Source organism: Struthio camelus, chromosome 2, assembly GCF_040807025.1.
Source record: "Struthio camelus isolate bStrCam1 chromosome 2, bStrCam1.hap1, whole genome shotgun sequence".
Lineage (NCBI taxonomy): Eukaryota > Metazoa > Chordata > Aves > Struthioniformes > Struthionidae > Struthio > Struthio camelus.
The window spans coordinates 166,076,159-166,084,777 of record NC_090943.1 but is presented as its reverse complement, the minus strand read 5'-3'; the positions used below and the strand labels follow the sequence as shown (position 1 = coordinate 166,084,777).

Here is an 8,619-nt window from a genome sequence, read left to right as displayed (position 1 = left end):
GTCATTTGGGATCTGTGCTTCAGCTGGTGCATCAGACAATAATGTAAATAGCAAACAAGATTTAGAGGAGCTGAAGTCTACACTTAGTTCTGCACTCACACTTCATATCCTGGTTGCCATAATCTGTGACACCAACTTTTTACCCCTGCTAGATTACCTAACTGGTATATCTGTGCTTCTCATGTCTAGGAGGAGCTGTGTGCAAGGCCAAGCCATTTTCTTCCCTTTTTCTGTAATTGTTACAAAATGCATGAGAACAGATGGATCACTGATGAGCTGAGAACACTGGCTATCATGATATAATTTCGTTGTTTCCTGATACGACTTCATCTGGCAACGTGTTTGTCTCTTATCAGCTTTCTGAAAAAAAAAAATCATTTGCACAGCACCTCTCCTATGGGTTTTTTCATTCCATTTTAATTGCTAAGATTTACTGTAGTAGTGATAATGTACTTTTTTTTCTAAAGATTTCACGAGTTTTTGTATTGTCTCTTGACCAGCTACTCAAAGAAATAGGTAAAGCTGTACTGTTATTAAAGACATATGCTTCTGTATGTGAGTATGTGTGTGTGTGTATGTTTGCATATGTGTATATGTTTACTCCTTCTCATAAAGGAGTTACTGAATCTTCTTCACAGAGTCACAAGATTAGTTAGGGCTGGAAGGGACGTCTTGGAGATCATCTTGTCCAACCCCCCTGATCAAGTCAGGTCAGCTAGAGCATGCTGCTCAGGGCCGTGTCTGGTTGGGTTTTGAACATTTCCAAGGATGAAGACTCCACAGCCTCTCTAGGCAATCATTCCCCTCTTCAACCACCCCCACAGTGAAAAAATTTTTTGCATTTCCTATTAATATCCTGTATTTCAGTTTGTGCCCACTACCTCTTGTGCTTTCATGGGAGTGGAGCGGAACATGGAGGAACAGGGAGCACTGGAAAGGAGAGGAGAGGAGAGGAGAGGAGAGGAGAGGAGAGGAGAGGAGAGGAGAGGAGAGGAGAGGAGAGGAGAGGAGAGGAGAGGAGAGGAGAGGAGAGGAGACAGAGAAAGGGTAGGGAGAGGCAGGGGGAAGGAAAATTTTCAGTAATGTTTGAATCATATCTTGAGCATAAGCTGACAGGTTAAGATATGTTGATCTAATGATCAGTATAACTTTTTAGATGATCCAGGAGTGTAAGGTATATTTGCCAATATCTCACGTTCAGGCTCTCTGTTAGGGATATCTTCGATTCTTGCTTCATATCCTCTAACAAATATTATATCTTATTAAAAAAAAAGTCATATTTTCCTGCCCATGTAGTTTCCTCTGATAGAGCTATAATGATTAGGCAATGAATTAATTAATTGCATAGATTTCTTTAAATTGTTCCTCTTTTCTTCATAGGTAGGGTATTTAGGATTTTGGAATTACTCTGCTATTTTGCTCTCAGGTAATTCTGGTTTTGCATTCTTTCCTTTCCATTTAAAATAGCCTCTTCCTGAGCTGTTTTAGCAAAGAGCCTGAGGGTTTTTCTCTATCCCTATCAAACTGCATTTATTTAAACTTTGAACATAAAGAAAATACAGGCATAAATAGGGACCAAGCTGTCAACTTGACTCATCATTTACAGTTAACACGATTAACTGGGTACAGCAACCAATGTGAAAAACATCTCAGAGTATTGTCACATGATGTATGGACATATTTTAGCATCAACAACCTTCTCTTTCTTTTTCTCTCTCGCTATAAATATATGCATATATTGCATACGTTAAGTTTTCTATTTAATGAATTAATATAGTACTTCTTAAGAACTATCTTATGGTTAGGCCCAGAGTTGGTCATTGCTTATATATTTCCATGACAGGACAGGGAAAGATCCTTGTATAGATAAGGGAAAATCAAGTCCCCTAACTACGCTATGCTCAGCCTTTAGGCTGGGATAAACAGCATTATTATGAATGAAATACAGGCAGCAGAGCTGATCCACAAACTTCTTTCATCAGGCAGTCTTGAGATAAGAACTTTTGAGCATCACTTGCCTGTGGTAGGCTTGGCATATAATCAGTAAAAGAAATTGCTGCAGTACAAATCAGATATTTTTACTTCTGTTGGTGTTAGGTAATAAGGTATTATGTAAGCTAAAAACTAGGTGTATTCCAGAGATTTCATGTTTTTTACTTCAAACTTCTTGTTTCAATCAAGGGAGGCTGTTCAATGATTTTACTGGGCTTTGGCACCAGAACAGGCTACTCTTCTCAGACATTATGCTTTGACATACCAGACATTATGCTTTGACAGCTGCCAATAAATACTATTACTATTCAGCTATGTGCATGGTTGTCTAACTTTGTGCATTGCTGCTACTTTTTGGCTTCAAACATATCTGTAAAAAGGAGCGTGGGTGTCACCTCAAAAGTCCATTCCAGCACAGTATCTTCTCTCTGACTTTGTGTAGCAGCTTTTTAAGAAAGGAAGTAAAAAATAAGGAATTAGTCCTTGCAATGAAGGAGAGCGTTTTCAAACATGCAGAATAGCACAACCTGACACGTTACGCAGTAGCTGACACTTGTCCATCCTCCCAGGAGCTGACTCAGTGAGGTCTGTGCTACACAACCTGTACCATACTTCAGGACCTACAAACACGGAAGTGTTATGGGTTCTTTCAAAGATCAGACAACAATAGCCCAAGAGTCTGATAAATGCCAAAATATTGCTATATAGAATACCATTTATTAGCAAATGTAGCTGATTGAAGGTGTTTATATATTTCTGGAGAAAAGCCCAAACAAGGCCATGCTGGATTTTGTTCTCTCCTTAAGAGGCTTAGACAGAATTTGAATCAAATAGCATCTGTGCCCAAGGGTGGACAATGCATCTGTTTCCTATGATAAAAAAAAAAAAAAAAATCAAAACAATTTACCTTTCTTTTAATTAAAAAATCACAAGTAGTCTGAGTGCTTAGCCATATTAAATCACTGTGTTTCGATTAAGAAAACAAATGATAAAATGTTCCTTGCCAGACGGAGAAATTGTGACGATATTCCTTCAGGTTCTCCCCACTCTGCCTCAATGTGTACTTTGAAGAGCTCTTTCTTGATTTAGAACCACGAAACTGGAACGTCTCTACAGACCAAAACACTGACCAATTTTCTTGCTATTAGGTGGCTTATGACTGGGCACACATATATCTTTTATTTCTTACCTAGGCAGTAAGTAGGGGAAGATGGGCCTCCACAGCAGTATCATCAGCAAAACAAAGACAAGGGAAAATGTGAGCCTGCGGCTGCATGGGGCAGGGGAACTGTTGTCAAAGGACATTGAATAAGCCGAAGTACTAAACTGATCCATCACCTCAATCATTACTGCTGAGATTTTCCTGAAGCAATCCCAGGCTCTCAAGAGCAGTGGGAAAGTATGGAGCAGGGAAAATTTACCCTCAGTGGAGGAGGATCAGGTTAGGGAACACAGCAAATTGGACATACGCAAGTCTATGACACCTGACAGGAGGCACCCATGAGAGTGGAGGGAGCTGGCGGATGTCATTGCTAGGACACTCTCGATTATCTTTGAAAGATCAGAGTAGCAGGGGAAGGTTCCTAGAGGACTAGCATAAGGCAAACACCACTGCTACCATGCAGAAGGGGGAGGAGGAGGATCTGCGGAACTACAGGAAGGTCTGCCTCAGCTCAAACTCTGGGAAAGGGATGGAGCAAATCCTGCAGGAAATCATGTCCAAAACTTATGAAGGACTGGGAGGTGCCTGGGACAAGTCAGCGTGGGAAATCATGCCTGACCAACCTGATAGCCTTCTGTGATGAGGTGGGACTGGCTTGGCGGATTCAGGGAAAGCAGTGGATTTTGTTCATCTCGACTTTAGCATGGCTTTTGCCGCTGTCTCCCGTAACATCTTCATGGGCAACCTGATGAAGTGCGGACTGGAGAAATGGAGAGTGAGGTGGGCTGGAAAGTGGCTGAACTGCCAGGCACAAGGGGTTGTGCGCAGCAGCACGAAGTCCCACTGGAGGCCAGTCACTGGCGGTGTTGCCCAGGGGTCGGTACTGGGGCCAGTGCTGTTTACCTGCTTCGTTAGTGACCTGGGCGATGGGACAGAGTGCAGCCTCAGCAAGTCTGCAGACAACACAGAAGTGGGAGGAGTGGCTGATACAGCAGGTATTGTGCTGCCACTGAGAGGAACCTCCACACAAGGGAGAAAGGGGCTGGTAGGAACCTCATAAAGTTCAACAAAGGGGACTATACAGTCCTGCACCTGCAGAAGTACAGGTTGTAGACTGACTCTTTGGAGACTAGCTTTGCAGAGAAGGACCTCAGGGTCTTGCTGGGCAACAAGTTGAACATCGACCAGGAATGTGTTCTTGTTGTGAAAAAGGACAATGGTATGCTGGGCTGCATTAGGCAAAGTGTCACCAGCCTGTTAGGGGAGGTGATCCTTCACCTCTGCTCAGCACTGGTGAGACACATCTGGAGTGCTGTGTCCAGTTCTGGGTTCCGTAGTATAAGAGAGACATGGACCCTCTGAAGTGAGTCCAGTAAAGGACCACAAAGATGCTTAAGGGATTGGACTATGTCTCCCATGAAGTGAGCCTGAGAGAGGTGGAGCTATGCAGCCTGGAGAAGAAGAAGCCCTGGGGAAGATCTGATCAATGTCTATGAATACTTGAGGGTAGGGAGTAAAGAAGACAGAGCCGGATTCTCCACATGGCAGTGAATGGACAAGAGGTAATGGGCACAAATTGAAACACAGAAAATTCCATTTAAACATTAAAAAAAAAAAAAAACCAAACAAACAGACTTTTGAGTAGTCACAGGAACAAGACTGTCCAGAGAGGGAGTGGAGTATCCATCCTTGGAGATATTCAAAACCCAGCTAGACAAAGCCATGAGCATCCTGCTCTAACTGACTCTGCTAGGCAATCTTGGGTCCCTGCCATCATCAGCTACTCTGGGACTCTGTAATTCTTCTGTAGGACCTTCCACTGAAAATAAGCCTCTATAAGCCTAATTTTTCACACCTGGACAACTATGCAAAGGATACATAAAAACTTTTTAATGATCAAATGTAATATAACAAAAATAAGATTAGAAGATTACTGATATGCTCGATTCTTCTGTAGAAATTCCACTTCTTATGTAAAGATGATATTAGAGGAATTTATGAAAATGTAACATGAAGAGAATTTATCAGTAAAGATAAAAATAATAAAAAGGATTGCTAAGAAAAAGGAAACAGCCAAAGGAAATAAAGGAAATGAATCTTCATAGAATCACAGAATCACAGAATGGTTGAGGTTGGAAGGGACCTCTGGAGATCATCCAGTTCAATGCCTCCCTGCTCAAGCAGGGTCATCTACAGCATATTACTCAGGATCACATCCGGACAGGTTTTGAAGATCTCCAGCAAAGAAGACTCCACAACCTCTCTCGGCAACCTCTTCCAGTGCTCTGTCACCCTCACAGGAAAGAAGTTTTTCCTCAGGTTCAGATGGAACCTCCTGAGTTTCAGTTTGGGCCCGTTGCCTCTTGTCCTGTCACTTGGCACCATGGAGAAGAGCCTGACCTCATCCTCTTGACACCCTCCCTTCAGATACTTGTACACATTGATATGATTGCCTCTCAGTCTTCTCTTCTCCAGGCTCAACAGCCCCAGCTCTCACAGCCTTTCTTCAGAGGAGAGATCTTGGGAAAATGCAAGTTAATAAACTTGAGGAAAATATTCAAAAAGAGAGAAAATATTATCAAACAACAATGTTGAAAGATCTGGGGCTGATAATGGATAAAAAACAAATATATGATTCTTAATTGTGTGGGAAGCAATGTTGTACCTAAATAAAAAAGGGTAATGAGATTTTTTTCTGCTTATTCTGAGATGTTACATTACAAAAGAAAGACACCTGGTGAGAGAACATCTAGTATGCTCATAGATACATGGAGTTTAAGGTCATTTTTATCATTTAATCTGATCTAATGCAGCAAGCAACTTTTGAGTTCTAATATTGTAAATAAATTCAGTATCTTGTGGTGTTAGTCTCTCCTTGACAACGTATTGGAAATTCAAAAATCAATATAGTCCCAAACTTATTACCTTGGAAAAATATGCATCAATCCAATTTATAGCAAGAGGTAATGGTCATGTGGTAACAGTAGTAGCATAATTAATATTAATTAGCCTAATGAGAAAACTGTTGCCATTAAGTAATTGTCAAGAAGAGAGAGTGGCTGGAGAAAGGGAGGCGAGAAAGTGAATCTTATTTGGCTGGATAATCACGATTGTTCATTGATTTGTTGAGAACAAGAGGATTTTCTGTTGATATTTCTGGTGTAAGCCACCAAGAACGAAGAGAAAGGAATTTGAAGATATGTCTAGATATAATAGGTTAAGAAAAGAAATAAAAGGTAGGGAAGTGTGTTTACTTCTTTACATTGTTACTGAGTTGAAGTTCAGAAGGAATCAGTGAATTATTTAAGTGATTTCTTATGGAGAGAAAACCATTTCATTTTTCACAGTTCTCCATAGATCAAGATCAATAACTTGGATCAGGCTAAAGAATTCCAGTCTGTAAAAGAACAAGTTATCATGTAATTGCTAGAGGTGAATAACAGCTTAATTTGTGAAAGCTGATAGGTGGCAGATAATTGGGTGCGTGTATGTGTTTGTGGGAAATGTCCAAAACTGAACTCTTGAACTCTCAGGCAGATGCCTGCTACTTGCTATTTGCAATCGGTACATGCTGGCTGCAAATTCTGATAACATCTGGACTAAACAGAAATGATATAGCCTGAATCTTCCAATTAAGAAAGAGGTAGAGCCACCAATTAGAAGGGTGATTACATATTTTGCTGTGCATAGACTATTTATACTGGGAAAAAGGGGAGTTTAGGATTTGGAAAGAAAAGATGTCAAGTTTGGACAAGTGATCTCTAACCTGATCCTCCTCGACCAAGGGAAAGTCTTCCTTTCTCCAGACTTTCTCCCTGTTCTCCTGGGTCAGGGATTCCTGAGGACTGGCCTTAGCAGTGATTGCGCCTGGACACAATCGTGGTGTGAGGAAAGTGCTATCAGCTGCCTCGTTAGCGCAGTAGGTAGCGCGTCAGTCTCATAATCTGAAGGTCGTGAGTTCGATCCTCACACGGGGCAAAGGCCTGCAATTCTTTATTTCTGTTGCTAGCAGGTGGAGGGAGATTATCCTGCCCCTCTCCTCAGCGCTGGGGAGGCCTCCCCTGGAGTACTGGGTCCAGTTCTGGGCTCCCCAGTGCAAGAGAGACATGGCACTCCTGGAGAGAGCCCAGCGGAGGGCTACCAAGATGATGAGGGGACTGGAACATCTCTCCTGTGAGGAAAGGCTGAGGGAGTGGGGCCTGTTGAGCCTGGAGAAGAGAAGACTGAGAGGCGATCATATCAATGTGTACAAGTATCTGAAGGGAGGGTGTCAAGAGGATGAGGCCAGCCTCTTCTCCGTGGTGCCCAGCAACAGGACAAGAGGCAATGGGCACAAACTGAAACTCAGGAGATTCCATCTGAACCTGAGGAAAAACTTCTTTCCTGTGAGGGTGACAGAGCACTGGAAGAGGTTGCCGAGAGAGGTGGTGGAGTCTGCTTCGCTGGAGATCTTCAAAACCCGTCTGGATGTGATCCTGGGCAATATGCTCTAGAGGTCCCTGCTTGAGCAGGGAGGTTGGACTAGATGATCTCCAGAGGTCCCTTCCAACCTACACTGCTGTGTGATTCTCTGATTCTTTGGGGTCAAGGCCTGGTGAATGTAACACTGCAGAGGGAGCAATCGAGTAAGATAGTGAAAAGGGTAAAAGCTCTAATCTCAATGGTTCTGAAATGAATCCCAGTATCCAGATCCACTGTGAGTTTTCATATTCTGTCTTACCCTTTACACTAATTTGAACAGAGGATAAATTGACCTCTCATACGTGCTGAAGGGTTTGGAGGCCAGATATAAAAATCTGTAGCTATGTGCTCAAGGTGTGATAATCTCAGGGTCCCAAGTGGTTTAACATCTGGAAAATACCTCTCTAGCTTCAAATTTATCCTGTTTTTCTTTTTTTCCCCCTTTTGTTCTGTGGATAAATGAACAAGCTAAACCCTGAAAGAAAAATTTCTGATTTATTATAAGGTATGTGGTTCCTTTGTTTCATAGGCTGGCTTCATTTATACCAATTTCTGATGCTTCAGATGTAGTTAGTAAAAAAACCCAACAACAACAAATCCTATGCATTTCATAGAACTAACTGTACATACGATAGACTTCTTTTTGACTTCTCTCAGTTACCAAGGGAAACTGAAATGGAAACATGTCAATGATCTTTTGTTTTAAAGCAAAACTGCAAGAGTTATGAGCATATTAAGGGAAATGAAAAGCCTCTATGAGGCTCATTGAGGGAAGGAGAAAATAAGTCTCCAAGGAGAATCTGGTACAGAACCAGGACCATTCAGTTTGACTCCTGAGTATAGAAGTCATAAACATTTTGTCTTCCAGAAGTAAGATGAAAACAAGCATATTGAGAGTTAGCTGTTTTACGCTCACTTAGAATCATTCTCAAGCTTTTAGTCACTGACCACATGTACCATAAATCCTCGCTTGGCTTCCAATAGCAGTTCAGTCTAGCTTTGAA

The 8,619-nt window shown here is 41.8% G+C and overlaps 1 non-coding gene across 1 annotated transcript; it reads left to right on the top strand.

The window, feature by feature from the left end:
- Positions 1-7,059: 7,059 nt before the first annotated feature.
- TRNAM-CAU (transfer RNA methionine (anticodon CAU)) lies at positions 7,060-7,132 on the top strand. Its single transcript has one exon. It is a non-coding gene; the product is annotated as a tRNA-Met (tRNA).
- The last annotated feature ends 1,487 nt before the right edge of the window (positions 7,133-8,619 follow it).